Source organism: Rhopilema esculentum, chromosome 15 (assembly GCF_057945365.1).
Source record: "Rhopilema esculentum isolate cy_ngs chromosome 15, ASM5794536v1, whole genome shotgun sequence".
In the NCBI taxonomy this organism is placed as follows: Eukaryota; Metazoa; Cnidaria; class Scyphozoa; order Rhizostomeae; family Rhizostomatidae; genus Rhopilema; species Rhopilema esculentum.
Genome location: NC_142829.1, coordinates 176,067 through 197,601, shown reverse-complemented (window position 1 = coordinate 197,601; position 21,535 = coordinate 176,067). Strand labels below are relative to the sequence as shown.

The window sequence follows — 21,535 nt, the reverse complement described above, 5'->3', positions numbered from 1 at the left end:
TGATAGTCTATTCTGTGAATGTTTGCTGGAAATAAAATTATTTTCAATTTAATTGTCTTGCTGGCTATTTTTTTGTATCGTTATTATATTTCTATTAATTTATCAAACCTTTGATTCATCTCTTTAATGCATTTTCATACACTCGGAACAACATGTTTGTCATAGAAATATGAATGCTTCATGCCTACTAATCCTATCTCCATTGGCCATCTGACTATGTAACATCCATATAACTGAGTGACATTTTAATAAACATGTTATAATATCCCTTCACAATCATATCATGATATTGGCCTAATTTGGCATTACTGCAATCATTTTTTGGGATGTTTTTCAACTTACTGTCACATTCAGTTGACTTAAAATGAAAAGTTAACTGTCGGGAGCAAAACTTTTAACAAATTTTCAGGAAATATTTGATTGTAGCTTTCATGATTATTTTAACTGCATAAACATGTAGTTGATTTGGCTTTAGAGTTTTGAGGCATCAAAATTCAAAGAAGCAATTTTCCAGTTAGTGTAAAAACACATACAACACAGTGCTTTAAGACATCAAGTGTTGAGGGTTTATCACAGGAGCTTCATGCATGCCTTCTTTCAAAGAGAACTCTTTAGATTTTGGCAATGCCACCTTATTTTAAATCTTTATTGTATGTCAATCTGTAGTGACAAGGTCTTTTCTGATTCTCTGTTTGCAATGTTTTCACAGAACTACTGGAAATGGCAGCTGTCTATTCAATGCATCCTCCATAGCACTCATTGGTAATGAGTCATTGTCAGTCTATCTTCGTTGCTTGACAAGTATTGAGATGTTCCAGAGTTCTTCTTTTTATGCCTATCATCCTATTTTTTGTGGTATTAATCTTAATGGCAAAGAGAGAAGAGAAGACTCCATTTTCACCAACACTTTATCTGATGTTGGTTTCAAGTCTTATCACTATGGTGATAGAAATGCAGCTGTTTTGGCAGAGTCAATTAATGTTGCCAAAAACCTTTCTTTTTCATCATTGCTGTGTATGACTGCTTTGTCCACAGCTATTGGGGTGCATATTGAGTCTTATTTTCCCACTAAAACAGACACTTTTACTGATGTATATGAAGTACTTCATAACAAAATACTGAGCCCTCAGCCTGGAAGTGTTACTGCAAATTGTGACAGCAAAATTCATATTTTTCATTGTGCATCTATGCCCCCAGATTACCTAAAGACAATGAAGGTTCCAGAAAAGAAAGACCATTTTGTTCCTTTTAAAGCACCTCCCCTATTTTCAATAAACCTTATGCAAAGAGCTGTCAGCAGCAGTCATGTAACAAAATTTAAGTCTGGTATAAGATCTAGTGGTCCAGGCACCAAGAGGAAAGCAACAATTTTGGACCACTTTTCAGCAAAGGCAGCTAAGTCTGAAAACTTTCCATGTCACAAAGATAGTGGCAATTCACCATCATGCTCAACTTCTTTGACCTGCAATGTTGATTTGGTTCCAGAAGATTCTTCAGATTCTCATTCTATTTCAGAATTGTAATATGACATTGGACAACATTATTTGAATGTGCAAAGCCTTAGTGATGAGGAGAAATATAATTTGCTTCTGAACTGTTCAAAACTTAGCTCTGATTTTCAGTGTCCTTTGAACACTTATGGTCGTAAGTTTTTGCACAACTGGTTGATAGACTTCCCCTGGTTGTCATACTCTAAAAGTTTGGATGGTGCTTTCTGCATTTATTGTGTTTTGTTTGCTCCAATGGACAATAGCCACAATTCTTCAAAGTTGGTTAATTTGTGGAAATCCCCTTTCACGAATTGGTCCAATGGGCCAAATAGGTTTCGTGCACACTGCGAAAAATCACCTCTGCATCGGACTGCCACTGTCATGACTTCTCATTTCAGGCAGTGTATGGAGCAAAAGTTGAAGCCTATTGATAGGCAATTGAATAATATGGTTGATGACCAAGTAAGCCTCAACAGGGGAAGGTTAGAACCAATCGTGGGAGGAGTCATATATTTCGGAAGACAAAATGTTTCTTTAAGAGGTCATAGAGATGACTCCCAGCATTATGATCAAGAGGATATTAATTCTGGCAACTTGCAAGAACTTTTAAAATACTTGGTTCGCTATGGCAAAAATTCTCTTTTTGAGGATCACATGCTCAATGCTCCTAAATCAGCCACTTACCGTTCCAAAACCATTCAAAATGAGCTCATTTCTATTTGCGAAGGCTATATTCTAGAGAAATTGACAGACGAAATTAAGGCTTCCGGATACTTCTCTGTATTGGCAGACGAGGCTACAGACACAAGTAACCGGGAACAAATGGCTCTTGTAATACGGTTTGTTGACAGTAAGTCTGAGATTCGTGAGGTTTTTGTCGGTTTTATTGAATGCAACGAAGGAATTTCTGGAGAAGCCATTCTGGAGGTGTTGAAAAACTGTCACTAGATATGCGATTTTGTCAGGGGCAGGGGTACGATGGGACCGGCAATATGGCAGGCAAATGTTCTGGGGCAGCTGCCAGAATTCAACGCATGTATCCGGACGCACTATATGTTCATTGTGGTGCCCATATTTTAAATCTCTGTGTGGCTAAGGCATGTTCCATTCAAGTTGTTAGCAATATGATGGGACAAGTTCGTGTAGTATCGGATTTTTTTAACAACAGCCCGAAGCGTTTTTCTCATTTGGAGGGTAAAATATAGGAGTTGTCCCCAACTGCTCGACACACTCACCTAATTGATGTGTGTAGAACAAGATGGTTAGCGCGAATCGACGGTCTAGATATATTTTGGAGGCCATGAAATTTCAACGAAAATAGTTCTTGGAATGCTGATACAGTACGCGACGCCGGCAGTCTTTTCCTTTCAATTACTTCATTTCAATTCGTTATTTGTCTGGTCGTCGTCTCTCGCTGCTTAGAGGTTACTAGGCCTCTAACTAAGCAGTTTCAATCTATTTCGTTGGATGCTCTTGCTACCAATTCCAAAGTAGCTCTGCTTAACGCTTTGTTGCAGCGTTTGAGAAATGAGAAAAGTGTTTGTCACCAGCAGTGGTTAGCGAAGCAGAAGAGTTAGCTCGCTCTGTTGGTGTTGAGCCTGCCCGACCTCGGACAGTTCCAAAACAGGCTAATCGTGAGAATGTACCAGCTGAGAGTATTAGCCAATACTACGAACGTATTGTTAACCTTCCATTTTTGGATCACTTGATCACACAAATTCAAACCCGCTTTTCCAACAGGAATTTGACCGCTTTAAACGGTTTTTATGCATTCCCATCAAAAGTTGTTTCAGCAGCCGACTTGAAGGAGAAGCTGATGACATTTTTAGAGAGATTCGTGTCCGACTTACCTGAACCCCGCTACCTAAGTACTGAACTAAGTATGTGGGAAGATCACTGTTCCTGGCTTGAGGGCAAGCCCGCCGAATCTGTCTCTGACCTTCTTCCTACCATTGACAAGGTCTCTTTTCCTAATATATATACGGCAATGCAAATCCTTGCAACTCTGCCAGTGACAACTTGCACTTGTGAGAGGTCGATCACAGTATTACGCCGTCTTAAGACATATTTGCGCAGCACTATGACTGCAAATAGAACGAATGGCCTTGCTTTACTACACGTGCATAGAGACATTGAGGTAGATACTGACGAAATAATTCGTCGTTTTGCTTTGCGACACCCTCGACGGATGAAGCTCCTTGACATTCTGAATACTGATCCAAAGTAAAGGGATAATGGTTCAAGATGATACAATTTTGTTTCCAATTAATCGTGCAGCTGTTAGTATGTTTAGTAGAAAGCTTAATTAGGAAAATTAGAAATAAGGCAATATCAATTTTTATTACAAATTTCTTACTATTGGAGCTGAAAAATATTTTAAGGTTTTGAGAATACCATTTCAAAGGCAGCTGTTTTCATGAATTTGACCTCTTAAAATGAAAGTTCGTCACTTGTAGTAAACATAGTAAATCGTATACAAAGCTATTTTTAGGCCAAGAATTTAATCATTGTGTCTTTAAAGATATTCGTTATAAACTTGATTTTTTCTTTGTGAAAAAGGAGAATCTATCAATGTTCTTTGTACAGATTTCGTCTAGCAAATATAGACTGATGAAGCTGCTTAATTTTGCCGTTGAGCCACAATACCACCGTTGAGCCACCGTTGAGTTCAAATTTGATTTAAAATGATCAAAATAATTACAAATTTGAAAATTAGCATTGACATTTTTGTTGTCTTCCCTTGCTACGATTGTGCCCCATTATAAGGAAAGTGTTTATACAACAACTGGTACTTTTTCCGTTCGGATGCATTCCTCCTCTTTTAAAAAAGTGATACTAAGGCGTGTCATAAAAAAGGGTGTGGTCATATGTTCTGACGTTGCAACAGTCAAATATTTTCCTGGATCCGCGCCTGCTTTGATACCCAGCTTTGTCGTGGATATTCTAGTTGTGTCTTTACATAAAACCATTCAGTAAAGAGTCTCTGATAGGGCAATTGCAAGATACAATTCGCCATTAATACATGCTAGATAGTTCGATAAAAAAGGGTCGAGTTTCATATATGGTGATTTGCAGAGATGTGTACATATTGCGAATTTTCCAATTTAGGGGCAATATTATGCATGCTTGTATTGTGCATAAAACAGTTTTACATAAAGTTTGATGTAGAGAATTAATCGAAATTAACTTAACTGAATCTAAAGTCAGACTACGATATGTTTTGTAGTTTTCAATCTGAAAGCTCGGTAATGCTGTAATAAGAAAATTTCCTGGCAAAATTGCGTTAATAGGGAATTTTCTATGCGGAATCCTGGTATCTGATCTCACCTAAAGAACCAAGCAACGTGCGATCTTTGTTGACGTGATAATAGCTTTGGACAAATTTGTGATAAGATCTAAACAAAAGGAACCGACAAATGTAAATAAGTCAGTAGGAGGAAAAGAAGAAGAAGAAAATATTGGAGATTTGATAGGAGAAGCTGGAGCAGGGTTGGTTGAAGTTGGCTTAGACAAAAGAAAAGGAAGTCAACGAGAGAGAAAGTTCCAAGATAACTGGACGAAAACGTACACATGGTTATCATATGACAGTAAAAGGCAGCGGGTATTTTTTCAAGTTTGCGTTAGCGCCATAAATCAAGGTTTGCCAAAGCCAACCACTGCAAGACATTTAGATTCGTATCAATACTTTGTTGTAAATGGCTTTGGAAATTGGAAGAAAGCTCTTGAGACCTTCCGGTCTCATGAAAAATCTGACCTTCACCGTGCCTCTATAGCTGTGTTCACTGCATCTGGGAAAGAAAAGGTTTCAAATTTGCTTGAGGCCGGAAAGTTAAAGCAAATGAAAAGGAACATAATAGCACTTGTTGCCATCTTCACAGGTATAAGATATCTAGGTCGCCAGGGTTTAGCAGCGGGGGAAACAGCAACTTTGAAGTGCTATTGGACGAAAGAAGAAACGACATTCCAGAATTAGATTCATGGTTAAAAAGAGAGAAAAAGTACAAATGGCTGTCCCCCAAAATTTCAAATGAAATCTTATCCGATTTTAGCCATACATTTTTGAGAAGATTAGCAAATAAAGTCAAAATTGCAGAGTACTAAGAGATCATCATGGATGAAACGTCCGATCTATCCGGTCAGGAGCAGATATGTTTTTGCATTCGCATTGCCAATGATGATTTTAGCATAGAAGAAATTTTCTTTGGACTCTATGAAACTTTGATAACCACAAGTGATGCACTTTTTACTATACTGGAAGATGTGCTGCTGAGGATGCAGTTAGACATCACCAAATGTAGAGGCCAATGTTATGACGGCGCGGCCAACGTATCTGGCCATGTTACTGGTCCTTAAGGTCCTTAAGATCAAGGGTCCTTAAGGAGGAAAGTCGTGCAATATATGTTCACTGTCGGGTCCACACGCTAAATCTAGCAGTCCAAGATGCCATGAATAGTAACGATAAAAATTCGCAATGTCATGGTCTTAGTTCAGGAACTGCAGCTTTCATTCCAGGTTCCCCTAAAAGGTTGGCTTGGTTTTCTCATTTCAAGGACCAGCATGAAGAACACCAATCAAAGTCTTTGAGACCATTTTGCCCCACTCGTTTGACAATGCGATTGGTATCTATACAAGCAATTGCCAGTAACTATACTGATATTTTTAAATGGCTTGAAGAAGTTAAATGGCTGGTGGCTTTTTGAAGTCGCTTACCAAATTTAACAGCTTCTTCTTGCTAGAGATTTTGAGGATGGTATTTACCATTGTTGAAGGGGGCAGATCAACGTTGCAGGGAATCCAGTTTTTCTTTCAGCAAATCAGATTTTTCTTTCAACAATTACTTGTATCAGACAGTCAATATCGAATGCAAGAGCTGATGCCCGTTTTGTTTGAATTTGGCAGTCAATATTAGATGCTGTTGCTAGAAATGGATCAATAAAAGAGCCAAAATTAACGAGACAGCATAAGGTTCCAAGACGCATTGATGAGGGTACAGAAGCTTCGTTTTTTCCAGTCACTGCGCAAGACCTTTACGGGCAAAAGTTATTTACTATTTTAGATAGTGTGCTTGTTGGGCTGACCGATTTGAGCCTGATGAAACATCAGAGCATCTGAAGAGAGTTTAGCAGTTTCTTATTGGAGAAGAAAAATTGGTGGATTACATTCAACAACATTATGGTAAAGATGTAGATGGCCCCAGATCGCTGCTACACAGAGAAATGCTAATTGACAGGGCCAGATATCAAGAGGTACATTTAGAAGACATTCAATGTGTTGTTGATTTTTTAATCAAAGATGAAGTGTTTCGATCAATGGTCACAGTGGTCAATAAGTTGGTAAGGATGATACTGACCTTGCCTGTCTCAAGTTGCACAGCTGAAAGATCTTTTTCGGGTCTAAGGCGCCTGAAAACGTACCTACGATCGCAAATGTCTCAAGAACGATTAAATGCTGTTGCAATAATGAACATACATAGAGAAGTGGTCATGAGAAATGAATTGAGAAAGAGTACATCTTGTTTGCCTAAATAGAACTGATGGTCTCAACCTAAAGAAACTGAAAATAAATTTTCAATCATTTCATTTGTGTGTTTCTTTTTCCTTGATAATGAAAAATGCACGGATAAATCACTTTTAAGCCCTTAGCTAATCCACTTTCTATCCTGTGACATCAGCAGCTGCCATTAGGAATTGTCATTAATTTTTTAAGCCCTCCCCCCCCTGAAGAAAATGCAAGTCTACGCCTATGTTTAAGATTCAAACAGCAAACCCAGAATTTAACTATTTAAAAACAACCTTATCTCTAAAAATGAAGTTTTGCACTTGAGATCTAGTGTAGAATTTTTGCAGTTTGACTTCATAAAGGTTTTGTATTTGTTGCTAAACTTTATGATTTTCTCTTCACTGAATGCAAGTTGTTTTCTGAAAGATTGCCAGACAAATAGCATTTAGTATGTTTTAAAATGTCTGTTGATCAGCAGCTCTTGATGCCTTGATAAGGAAAATATTTATATTTTCTTAAATGAGTGTTTTTTGGTTTTTTGTAAAGAATAATTTAAGAGTTCATTTTGGACCAATAATATCATCCAGGAGTTTAAATTGTTAGACCTCGTTTACACTGTCCCGGGACAATTTTGTACCGTTACGGTTCGCAAGTGTTTACACTGTCGCGGTTCCAAATTGTTTCGTTTAGCCTTTCCGTTTACACTGTACCGGTACAGTGTAATGGCTTCAGAATTTAATGGCAGAACATTGTTTAGAAGAAGCTGTATTTAGTCAACCAAGTCTTTTATTTTGCCGCCGAAGTTAACAATCGAATTTTTATTTAGAGTTAAAATGCAGTGGAAGGCCGATAAAAACTTTACTTGAACGAAAGATAAGGTGGCTTTAATTTCAGTGTTATTTTAGACTACAAAACTGCCAAGTCCAATCAAGGCTTGGACTGGGAAACAATACAAGTCTTTTCTGTGGTCGTCTTCTCTTCAGAATTTCCTTTTCTTCCGAATTTGACAACGTAGTTACGCCACAATCAAAGCCTCGATTACCTCAAACAGCCATACAAAAGACCTCTTTGTGAATCCGTGACAAAATCGTCTCGGATAGGTGTTTACACTGTCCCGTTCAAAAACGGAACCGTGACGGTACAAAATTCGTTCGCTTTCAAAGCAGGGTCGAAACTGTTCCGGATAGCAGAGCAAAAATAGCAGAGCGACAGTTTTGTCACGGTTCCAAACTTGCACGGGACAGTGTAAACGGGGTCTTAGTTTACTTGAAATTCTATTATAATGAGATCCTCATACTTGAATATAACCATAACCAAAAACTGAACAGAATAATGCCCTTTGCAAGGTATCAGAGTTATTGGATATTTATTATAGAGCAGCAAAGGACATATTGCAAAACTAAATCTTTGCCTGCTATGTAAGTATTATCAGACCTGCTTATATTGTGCTAATTCATACTTCCATTTTCATGTTTATCTGACACGCATCAGCAACACCAATGTACACCACTGGGTATTCTTCACTCTGCTTCTGGCAGACAAGAATGCAAAAAACAGATCTAAGGATTTCCGCTTTGAATCGGTGACATGACCAAACTTTAGATGATAGATAGAAACAAATACAAATACAAAAATACGAACTGTTGAAAATCCTTTTTGTATTCCTTTCTTTTGTGGTAACAATTAATTATAACTGTTTCTACTTAGGTCCCAACAGCTCTTCGTTTGGTCCAAGTTACAGCAAGTTGAAAGTGAAAACGACAAGCTGGTCGACCAGCTGTCCACAAACGTACAAGTGCTTAAATCAGCAGGTGAAATAAAAAGTTCTGATTGTCTCGGAACGTATCCTGATTCATACACTTTTTATTGTTTACATTTATCCACTGCAATGATGATCGTTTAATATTATTGTTATAATCGACCTTAATGGCCCTTAATGTAAGATATGGCACGAATTTGGACAATAATGCATGCAAACCTAGCCTGCGTCACAGACTAAAAACTTCCAACCGTGATCGAGATAAAACTTTTCCTCTCATTTTTAGCCCAGGGACAGGTGCAGAAAAAACGTTGACGGTCGCACATCAAAAATACTCAGCAGGTGGTTTAAAGGACTTCCTTCAGGGTCTGTCCCCGTGGACCAGAGCAACTAAGTCCAACTTAAAGGCAAACAGCCCTGAAATTTACTCTGTCAATTTTTTCAACCACCAAAAATGAAAAAAACGTCTATCACTTTGCTCAAGAAAGTCATCTTGATTTGTGGTCTGAAATGTTATTCGAAATGCGATTTGTCCCGCTAAGCAAGACTTATACACTTTGATCGATGAAAGGCCTCAATTGGACTTCCTTCTCTCTAGGAGCGAAAGTGTTGCCAAAAAGGGGAATGTTTCAAAATTTAGCCAGCTCTGAAACGTAAAAATTTTTCATATCATGAAATGTTTCTGCCTTTATAAGTTTTGCAAAATTCTCCAGCAAACCCAACACGCTGTTGAAGCAAGATATCCCGATATCTATAAGTTTAAATCCCATGTGCATTTCATCCGTACTGATAAACGAAATTTGGAATCTTCTCCCTCACAACTTCAAACTTCATTCCCTTTCTTCCCGTGCCAGCAGTTGTGCGGAATAATAATCTAACATACAGACTTTTCGATCCACAGAAATATGGAACAGTGATAGGTGAGCTTTGACTAGCTAACCGTAATTTACTTTTGTAGAAGTGAGATCTCTATACTGTTATCTGCCAGTCTGTTTTCGCCTTCTATCAAAATTCTACCACAGGGGCGGATCCAGACGGATATTATGACTGCCTTACAATAGAAGTATGGGGGAAAATTTTTGGGAGCCACACCCTCTACATCTTTGGAAACAGCTATGTTCAAGCAGATTGCTGAGGAAACGCCCATTATTAAATTATAATATACATTTTGGAGATTAAATTCATCTTTTTCACAATCTACTATTATATCTTTATCGAAGTCGAAATCCATTGCAGAAAATGTAAGATTGCGTCTTCCAGACAAGAGCAACTTGGAATAATCAGTGGTGGCGCCAGGGGAGGGCTAGGGGGAGCTACAGCCCCTCCGTCGGAAGCATCTAGCCCCCCCATCGAAGGAAATTTTAGGTTATTGTCGGAGCAAATTTGACAAAAAAACGTACGAAAACTGCTTATTTTAGTCATTTTAGCCCCCTTGTCGGAAGCTCCAACCCCTCTGTCGGAAGATTTCTGGCGCCAAATCTGGGAATAATACAACAATTTCTGTGGAAATCGTCTGCCATTAGCTTCTCCTCAATTCCAATCATCGTTTCATATATTGCGCTGTTGCAAAGTCCACCGTGGAAGCAGTGATTTGCTTTCAAAGGTGCAGGGCACTCTGAGGCATATGATATGGCAGAAGAAAGCTGGCAACATGAGACACAGATAGGAAAAGCAAAGCAAAAGCACCAATTCTGTCCCAGTTATTATCAAAGAGTGCATATCCACATCATTGGGCGAAGAGGAGATAACAGCAAATCATGACTTTAAAAAATCCAAAGACTAACTTGACTGAAAACGGCGAGGCGAAGTATAGGAAATATCAGGATACCGCTCGTGGCTGGTGAAGGATAACTTGACTGCAAACGGCGAGTAACAATAATTATAGGTATAAGAAATATCAGGATTCTGTTCATGGCTGGTAAAGAACAACTTGATTGGAAATGGCGAGTAACAATAATTATAGGTATAAGAAATATCAGGATACTGTTCATGGCTGGTAACCACATTCAACTTTGTCAATACACTTCTTTGCAATGACAAATACAAACACGCCAATAGTAGCCCTAACCAATATAGGAATCTAGACCCATCTCTCCAACTATTTTGTTATCATTAGCTTCCATTTCTAATTTCAATTCGCTCTAAGTGAAAAAGAACAGTAATCTGGCAACAGTTTGATAGATTTTAATTGGTGAAGCCATTGTTATATCTTAAGCGAGTATTGTAGTAAAAGTAGGGAAAAGGCAGCTGTTTTATATCAGGAGATATATGGACATGCAGTCAGGAATCTGCATGATCGAGAACGAGAAAGGCATTATAGACGCAATATTTTAGCCAACTTCCATTGCACTGATGCTACGCTACTGTAGAAATCATTCGCCTGATCTCCTTATGAAGACTAACAAATACAACCTAGACATCGTGGAGATAATTGTTGGTTTGAATCCAATCTTTACGTAAATGCAACAGAGGAAACATTTATAATTGCCTTCTCGTGCCTTCGTGCCTTCTCGTGATCTGATTTACAAGAATAATTTAAAGTGATTATCCATAAGCTCTCCGTAAACTCCTGCAACACATTCACCAAACTCTGTGACCCTCTCTTTCTCTTTACGATTGACAAGACAAATGACAAATGGTGTCATATCTACCAGCTTTCCACAAAGCCATCGGTACTCTGTAACAGGGCACAATTTGTTGCAAAATAGGCCATTGACAAACACAGAATCACACCCTTTGATTTTTTTTTCTCCCATTTGTTGTTTAGTATTATCTTTTTTCTCCCTCTTCGATTGTTGTAGTTTTATCTTGTTAACACAGGCTACATATTCGGAAACTACCACCTTTGAATGGAAAAGTTTGTAAATTTAGTGTATATGGTGTGAAAATGAATGTGCTCATTATAATTGCAGTTATCAATTGAAATTGGACATGAAGCAAAGCTACACAATACCCTTTTGGATGGTATGGTATGTACACATAACAGCTCGTTGAAATGATGTCTCTTGTCAGTGAATGACAATCTTGGAGATGCAGAAAACGTTTGAATGCATAGTCATATGTGAGATAATCAAGTCCTAGATGAATCTCAGAAGGTTTTTCGACAAGTGAGCAATGTCCTACCAGTTTGTTTAGGTATACGTTGCAATTAAACTTTTCAACTTCCTACATGATATTATCTTTTTGCGCAATCGAGGACAAAGTTTCAGTTAACCATTGTTCAATAAGAAGGGGGTGTTGAGGTAGGCCCAGCTATGCATGCGCACTTCATGAAATTTTAATTGAACTCTCTGAGTCTACCAGAAAAAAATATATTCCCGAGAAAGTGATGATCGAATACAATTTTGCTAACCCATAAAGCACAGTAAAATCAGCTGTAAAGGAGTGCCTTCCCAAAGTGCACATTTCGAAGCAATGTTTACTCTGCTTCACAAGGAAAATTTTACACCTGAATCCTTGACCCATCATACAAAGAGACATATGATTGTTCGGGTGTATGATAAAGCAATTTGAATCACATCAGCAGTTTTACACTAAGAGAAACTGTATCTTTTGTACTTTTTTATTATTATCAGCTTCGTTGACATTTGACCTCTACACCTCGCAACTCTCCTTTACAAACCTAATCAGCAAGCTTTTATACCTTTCTAGCAATATGCTAAGCATGCACAGATAATTAGTGTCAACATGTATTGGGGAGGGGCGGATTTCATGGTATTAAAAAAGTTGTATCAGGCGACCAATTAACTGAGGAATTGTTCAATTTTCACTTTGTAAAGATGACAAACTGCCTTGCATTACGTCGATCTTTAGGATGGTGGAATTGGTGTGGAGCTAGATTATTATGTGGCATATATGCATGGCTACAAACAAAAATGTAAAATCCACCTTTTTTTACTAAAAAAGTGCAATCATATGCATTTGGTAATATTAATTTATTTAATGTTATGTTTTAAATAGAAGCGTTAGTAGTTAATCAGTGGTTAATTAAACGGTGGTATTATATGAATGAATATAATAAAGGATGCGAATGAGCTTGACTGCCCAAACTCAGCAAATGGCATAAAGGCAGATATAGTAAGATATTGCCTGCTTGACCATTTCAGGTGTAAATACCCTTTCATTTAGTGATCTTGAATAATCTTAGTACTGTCTTGAAATTCAAAAGTTCATTCAAAGAATTTGAAAGAAGTATAGCAATTGAATTACAACACGGGATGATTACAGTTACACGGCATTCGAGCATTTGACCCTTTACTTCCTTTTCGGTCATATAAATATGTCAATAACGGAAGATTAACCTAGAGTGATTATTTAGGATATTGTATGTTTTTAGTAGTTATTCTTAATTCATTGTCGGTTTCAACATGCGAGCGAACAGAATTCCTTATTTCTTATTTTGATTGCGATGCGACGCACAACCTCGCTATGAATCGACTCGAATCGATGAAATGCGGCTCTTGGTGTCACTGGTGCATGGAGAGGTATACCCTGGGTACCAGACTCACTATATAAAATAATAGAGAGTCTGGTCTAGTGCGCCCCATTCTCGTTCTGGTGAACTTACTTGAAAGAACTGAAGTCTATTTAACAGACTAGGCCTGTGAAACAAGACTGTCAGATAAATAATAAAGAAACTCAGTAGTCAGAGGAGTTTTGGGAAATCTTAAAGCAAATGTGTTTTATTAAGTTCTTTAAAGTCGACATTTTTAATACAGTGGTAATAGACTTTTCTGCCTCAAGATAACAATCAAATCAGGTTTAAAACGCCATTTGGCAGCAAAAAACATGTGCGAAGCATGAAATTAAAGTTAGCACAATGCAGTTATTAAATGTCAACCATTATTAAATGTTAATCATTATCAAATTGTTAATCATAGTCTTTTGTAATTTTCCTCATAAATTTTGTATACTTTCAACGTCTACTTCCTAACTGTGAAGGCAGCGCGCTTGGACACCGCGGCGGTTAGAATCATCACGTTGGAAGGTCACCACAGTAAATATGGGCAATATGACAAGCGAAGCCCCGTATGCCGGGCGAAATATTAGCTATAACTGATTTACTGTTTTGTTGTTGTTTGTTCTCGGCACCTTGCGGTGTTTCTTGTCTACTGCATTTCACTACAAGGCCTAATTTCTTTGCAACGAGAGGCACAGCCTGGAATATCAGAGACTTTCCAAAGCCAGTTGGCAATATGGTGAAGGTGTCTCTTCTCTCTACAAACAAGGCTCTCAATGCTGTTCTGTGTTCAGTTCCACAACATGCGGAAAATATTATTTGAGTACAGTTTTAATAGCATCTTCAAACTCAATCGTTACGGTCGCTAGCATTTATTTATGTTCTGTTCTGTTCAATGTTTTATACCAGAGCTAAGTTTATTGTTTCGCTGTGACCTTTGAACGTACAGAAATCTGTACACTCGCTCCTGATTGGTTAATATCAGCACACCAGAACGAGAATGGGGCGCACTAGACCAGACTCTCTATTTTATTTCATATATAGTGAGTCTGGTACCCAGGGTAGGAGAGGTACCTTTCGTTAAAAAATCTTTTAGGAATTAGGATGGGAATCGCTCAGTAACTGAAGGTGGTACAGAAGATCAGTTTTTTTCTTTAAAATCGTCAATGGCCTTGCCCCTGCATATTAATTCTAACTGCCAACACAAACAGCGTTGCTGTACCGAAAAAACGAACTGACCCTTTCAAAACAGTATTTTCCTGCATTGTATTAAAGAATGGAACAATCTAAGCGTGGAGCTTTGTAAATTAGGATCCGACTTACGTTTCAATACCACCAGTTTGGTAAGATCAGTTGAAGAACAAATTTCTGGTATCCATAACCCTTCTGGTGTAGCTCAACTGAGAGTAGGTTACTGATTTCGAAAATGCCAAACTTGCTCTGCCCAGGGACGTCACCTGAAGGGGTATTGGAAAGGGGAGAGGTAATTCACCCCAACAACGATAATAGGGCCTTCTCGCAGGGCAAAACAGATTTTGGCAGGTCAAAAATGTTCTACCAATGGATCTCTTTATTGTTTTTCTAACATAATTGTAGCGAGTGAGTATGTTATGGTTGGAGATTGTCTGTTCCAAAAGTAACACGATACAGACTGCCATTGACACAAAATAGGAATTGCCAGCAATAGTTTGGGCTGAAGGGAATAGATTTCTGATTCCCTTTCACTGCTGATTTCAGTGCGATTAAAAATTGTGTATTTTTCGAAACCATGCAAAAAAGACAAGCACAGCTTGTCAGAAAAATGACAACGAACGGTGTAACACCAAACAGGCGTTGCCACACAGCCTTGTGCTTGAAGAGATCTGGAATCCAGTTGGCTGTTAAAACTAGTATGCCCAAACAAGAAGGGTGTGTGTCAGAACAGACAAACTATATTTTTCTCTATCTATAACTTCAATATGTATGCATGCTATGTTTCGAAATTTGCATCCTCACCAAGTAAAGCATTATGAGGCTTGTAGTCAGTATGCTTCTTTACACCTGGGTGGCCCTTTCACCCATTCATCCAGAGAAGATATGGGCAACGAAGCTTAGTGTCAATGCCATAAAAATGTATGGGAGAGCACCCCGCTGCCTTTAATACATCAAACAAATGACTTTATCTATTCCCAAAATAACTATTTTACCATTTAGTAAGTTTTGCCAAAAAATTCAAGGCACCTCAATGGGGAGACTCTTCCCCCCAAATATAAGTAAAAAAGAACAATGTTCTTATGGGGCGTTGTCCAATATTTTAGAAAAGATTCATCGATGACATAATGTTCATCTACAGAATGTATCATTTTTGAACATTAATTAAGCTATAACTTTCTAAGTTTTCACTTTTCTTTTAAGCTTTTTCATCATTTGGCAGGGAAAATTTTTTACAGGGCAAATCTGCAATCCCACCCGTCAACAAGAGGTAGGAAGGGACGTCCCTGCCAAGAATACCCTCTCCACAGGACTGTGCTCCTTGGCAGAGCAGTAACCTACATTTGTGCATCCCATGAAGTCAACTGTAATATGTTTAATGATAAAGACCTGCGCAAGCTTTTACCCTATGTCAATGATGCCTTTAGTCAATTTTCAAACAAAAACATTTTCTCAGCAGCAATCTTTCATATAAATTCTACAAACAGATTTTTTAGCTGCACCCTTTTACCTTTCGTCTAAATAGCCTTGTATCATGTTATCATCGTAAATTGTCTTGAACTGCGTTTTATCATATTGCTTAAACAGCTTCTTATATATTACAAATTATCCCGTTGTTTTACCCCGTTGTTGTATTTTGCAACTGTTCATTAAACCTCTAGAAAAAAATCAACACAAATATTGGACATTAGATGCAGTGGCGGATTGGCTACCCTTTGACCCACCGGGAAAAACAAGCAAAAGGGCGCCAATAGGTTATAAAATTGCTTATCATTGGGGCTTGTAAAACGGGCCCGGAAAAATTTTGTCATTCTTCATCCTTAAAATTCTTTGCAACTGAAAACACCCTATTTAGGATGTGGGAACAATTGGTATTGGCATGAAGAAGACTCTCTGTCAAATTGACTGTGTTTGAAACGTCTACACGGCTGGTCAAATTTGTAGGTATCAAGTGACGTATTGTCCCTCAATTTAATGTATCAAATGAAGATATCAAATGATAGATTTTGAAAGTTGGACGTTTTCAGTTAGCGAGACACTCCCTTACAAGATTTCAGAAAGAAAGCAGCTTCTCTGGCCTAGGAGACGAGATTATTTTCAATTAAACTCGATCTCAAAATCTTTAAAAATTTGACGAAATACATGACTTCGTTCTCATCAAACGGTAACATAAAGTTTTGGAGCATATCATTGAGAAATGTAAAGGGGTCCCACATCACCTGCTAGCCTAATGACTATGTTGCTCCATGCTTCTGCCTCCATGCTACAGTTACATATCATTTACAAAAGATATAATTCCGGTTCATCAGCGTGCGGAATTATGATCAGGTATTGAACATGTGCTCAAAACCGTAGACTTGTCTGAAAGATATCTGATAACATATCTTGGACAAACAGTCACCGCGGAGCGTTGAGAAAAGTGGGGGGTCTAAAAAAAGCGGGGAGGGAGGGGGTGGCTAAAACCGTATAAAAAGAGGCTTTTCTGGTAGTTTGATACTTAAAATTTGGCATTTTTTGCAAAAAGTGGGAGGGCTAAAGCCCCCCCTGCTCCGCGGTGCCTGACAAATGGATTTTAAGAGATCTTGCTGCCATCCTTTTTGTGCAAATTGATGATTTTGCAGATTGATAGGCTCCCTCTCTATGAGAAACTGTGCGTAGAAATGGTAAAAGGAAAACAATTTCTTAGGAAAAGGCACAGTTCTTTTCCGGGACAAAAATTTGAAGAAAGATTGGAAAACCTTTAATAGCTAGTTGTAAATTTGAAACCAGTTTTCTCAAAACAGCAGGTTTAACTTTCCATTAAGTTTCCTAGAAGGTTCTTACATGAGGGTATCAAATCTCAACAAATTCTGTATAAATTTTTTTAAAAAATGTTCAAGATTTTTTACTTCAGTTAGTGATAATTTTTTTTGGTGCAAAACTCCTGGTTTTAACGTACAAAAAACAGGATGCCTGTGAGTTATTAGTTGAATTGCAAAACATAATAGCTTGTCACGGACAGGAAAAATTGTCCTCTATCATTCATAAACTAGTTTTCAGGAGAAGGGATATAGGCCATCAAGAGATAGTTGATGGCCCAAAGAAAAAGGACTATTATTCAAGAGAGACAACACAATGAATATGCACATATTACGGCAATATATGAAAAATCCCCTTCTCCTTAAACAAGTATTTTAACAAACTTTAACAAATAGCCATTATAAGCGTAATTGCCACAACGTTTGAATAAATCCCCCCTCCCCATCTCTGATTACATAATATGTGAACGTTCCCATACCCAATAGCCAACACATCCAGTAACAGCCATTCTGATTAGAAAGAACACAAGGAAGTGCTCAGCTATTTTTTTTCCAAAGTGCGAGCCCTCAGTTATTGGATATCAGGCACTAGGATTAATTTGCATCAGCCATAAGTATAGCCATAAATCAAAAAACTTATATGGTTAGTCAGAAGTCATTGGTTTCACAAAATTATTAGTCATCAGTCAATTGGCAAATAGTCTGCTAGTTAGCTAGTGAAAATCTCTACTACCCCCTCAACAGAAATCGAATTAATTCAAATATTTTGCCCTTGCTTGAAAAAATTGCAAGCTAACCAAAATTACAAGACGTTTTATACTCTGAGAAGTTTCAGACAAAAATGCTTCTAGTGTGTTTAAAATATTTTTTTTCAAAGTCATTTCCCAAACAAAATATGTTTTTTACAAGGTTTTCAGAAAATCTGGCAGAATTTGCAGATTGGGAAACTTTGCAATCAATCTCAATATTGCTCAACTTACTTTGGACAATTGATGATTGTAATCAATTTTAGTTCTCTGCGAAGATTAGTTGCCTTTTGAAAATTTTCTTGTTTTTGAAAAAAAATAACTTGGGGCAGAGGGCGCATCGGGAAACTTCCCGGTGTCCCGGTGGGCAAGTCCGCTTCTGATTAGACGCTAATCCAGACCTTGTTTTCCTCTTGAAACTAGATTCCCAATTTCGAATATTGAAGCGATACTTTATACTTAAAAGCTGATGTTTCTGGTAATGTACCAATGAAAGTTAAATGAATGACCAATCAATGTAATGTAATGTTTCTAGGTTCAGTTGTGTTTCAATGAGCAATTTAAATGATCAATCATGCAATTTTAGGGAGATTGTTCTTGAGATTGATGGTACTTTTATGCGAGGTTCTTCTGTACTAAAGTTCGAGATTTAAGAAACCATGTCAAAGAAGTTGCATAACGGAGGCACCTAGGGCCCTTGAGAAAAATTGAGCTGTAAACCTATTTAAAAAAAGTTGTTGTCAAAGGTTTGTAAAAATATGGTCGCCATTTTATCATAGGAAGTACCCTTTCAGATTTTGTTTCTTCTTGAAAGATCTTTATTTACCTGTTTTCAATGTAGCAACTTAGTAACAACAGAAAATTCAGACTAAAAGGAAAGGGAAACAATTAAATGGTTTTTGATACAAGTCTTTTTATGCTGAAATTCTCCGGTACCAGTGGCGTAGCCAGTCTTGGAAGATTGGAGGGGCAAAGAGGTGTCTGAGAGCAGGGAGGTCTGGGAATTGGTAACCCTTATTAATTTGGAAAAACGCCCCGCTTTGTCAATGCGTTTGTCAATGCTTGTCAAACACAATAATCGTCATATGTAGGTTTTTGTGGCTGACCCCATTCTACAACTGTCTATTTTCTTCACAATCCCTCTTACGTTTAAATTCTGAATTATGTAAGGCGAGGAAGCTCTACGTGTAAAAACTGATTTTTCAAAGTTTAAAGCAAGTATCGTAAAACCTCAAAATAAGTCCGTTCTCCTAGGAGTAGAATCTGCAAATTCCTTGACAAACATTTCAGAATCCATTTTTTAAGGATTGAGGCGCTTTGACATTTTAGTTTCTATTTTATCGGGAATGTCTAAAAACGTGAAGAACCTTTCTATATAAACCCTGAAACAGGGGTAAATTGTGAGACATCCTGTACCAGTATACGTCTGCGACCGTTTTAAGATTTGTCGTTTTGTTGCACTCTTTTAGAACGTTTTAATTTCTTTTGAAATAATTCCGAGGCCTTATAAAGGCTACTTTGCTTCAAACCTAAACCTTTGATATACAAGCATAAACTGAGAGTTAACAAGGTTTGTTGTCAATGAAACCACGGTATTACAGAAAGCAAATGTCAAGTTTTAATCAACACGAAAATTTGAAAAAAAACACGATTCATATTTCAGCTTCAGCTTTACCCTTCCATATTTTAGAATTTTACTACTTACAAAATTTTTATTTTGCTTCCGCAATATAACATACAATACAAATCAAGTAAAATATAGTTTAAAAGCAAAGTTAAGACTAAAATAACATGCTAAATATTGCAAGGAGGGAAATTTCTCTGTCAGGGGGACTTGCTCAGTAGAGAAACAGAAATTAGAAACAGCTTTTAACAAACAGTAGGCTCAATTTTTCGAAAGTTAAGAAACAGACGTTATTTTCTAAAATTCTAAAGTTGAAGATTTTTGGTTTAAATAAGAGTTCTAAATATGATTTCAAACAAAACACATGACTTTTCAATAAGTAACTTTGTGCTGGGTATCATTAAACATGGCTTTTATTCGCTCAACGACTACATTGATTAATGGATAGGGATTGGCATGTAATTCAAAGTTGAGATCCGTGCCTAACAACAATTAAACTTTGTGCCATAATTTCGCTCTGTATACAAATAGTTAGCGGGTTATAAATGTTTGCTCATATTGCAAACTTATAGAATATAGCAGTAATTCTAAAATTAAAATGCTTGGTTTAATTCTTCTAAACTTACATAGAATAAGTTCTTGGATTGCCTGCGTTTACAAGACCAAAGAGCCCCAGAAGCGACGAGGCAGTAAAAGCTGATCGAAATTGTTGGGATTTGCAGTCGAACATGAACATCGTTTCAGCATCCGCCAGTCTTGCTATCGTTCTCCTTTTGCAGAAAGGGAGTGTTATGAGTCACAGAAGTGAATTTAAAGTGACAGGTTTGATCACATGTTGGCCAGACTAAAAAGAACATACCTTCAGCAATGTGCATTCATAATGCTGGCAATCAAGGGCCTGTGATTGGACAAATGCCCTCATAGCAGTTTTTGTTATTGTTTTGTCGTGCAACTGAAGCATGGTCTTGCAACATTTGGGACTCTTCTCTCCGCGAGCTAACATGTTATTATCTTTGAGCAACACCTTCGCAAAGGGGCGTGCTTTCCTGCATGCTGTTGGCTTCAGTGCATCTGATTGGCTGCTCAATCTGTGCTTCTAGTCTCAGTAGATTTCTCTACCAATCCGAAGCCCGCTGAACTCAAAGCATGTAACGTCCCAAGGGCAAACTTGAACATGGACATCGCCCCATAGGGACCTAGACTTTGAGGGAATTTATTATGGGTTGGCCACAGAGGCGTGCATCTCTTCCCGCCATTTTTCAACAGAATTCATTGGCTGCAAACTGTTAACTCGACAAAAAGTATAATATTATTGGCTGATTTCAAATTCAAAAACCGTTGACCAACTTCAAGAGGAATTTTATTCAGCGTGGTTTTTTCTTTTCATTGTGTTCAGGCCAACGTGTTATACAGGCCTTTGGTAAACTAGGAATGATGTCGAACTCGACGAAACTGGATTCACGGTTAGTGTTTTCTTGCAAATTTACTTTTGACGTAACAGTAAATAATCTTGTTTCTTACCCCATGGATTTAAATTTCGATGTTAATGTTTACTGCGAAGTGAACCCTAACGCCTGAAATTTGAAGGAAATTTGTTACCTTTATTTTATATCTCTACAATGTGCATAGAGAGAACGTTTTCAACGCAATTACAATAACAGTTGCTAAATCTTTAAGGGGGCATATAATTAAGAATTTTTTTGCATAGGCTTGGTATAGACATTACATCATACAAATACATATACACACTTTTATTTTTAATTTTTTTCTATTTATTTTGCTAAAAAAGTATCTAGGTGAAGATGGCCTTTCACATAATTACAACATTAACATACTGCTACAAAACTTTTCACGCGTTTTTATACGAACCAGTGAATTTAAGTTCAGGCTGACTGTTCTTAATTTTTTCGAAAATCTGAGGCTGGATTGTTCTAAATGTTTTTCTAAATAAAGAGGGTGTAAGCAGTGC

At 37.5% G+C, this 21,535-nt stretch overlaps 1 long non-coding RNA gene and 2 pseudogenes across 2 annotated transcripts in view; all 3 read left to right on the top strand.

Annotated features, from left to right (window-relative positions):
- Positions 1-1,518: 1,518 nt before the first annotated feature.
- Positions 1,519-4,825, top strand: LOC135684482 (52 kDa repressor of the inhibitor of the protein kinase-like; annotated as a pseudogene).
- Positions 4,826-5,803: 978 nt separating this feature from the next.
- LOC148958410 (uncharacterized) lies at positions 5,804-18,169 on the top strand (annotated as a pseudogene). Its single transcript, XR_016144652.1, has 3 exons — positions 5,804-8,407; positions 8,697-8,800; positions 11,661-18,169. The product of XR_016144652.1 is annotated as an uncharacterized LOC148958410 (transcript).
- The window catches only part of LOC135686966 (uncharacterized), a 43,708-nt gene continuing 40,340 nt past the window's right edge, over positions 18,168-21,535 (top strand). The window contains exon 1 of the long non-coding RNA XR_016144660.1: positions 18,168-21,029. This is a non-coding gene — a long non-coding RNA (uncharacterized LOC135686966). The remainder of the gene's footprint in view (positions 21,030-21,535) is intronic.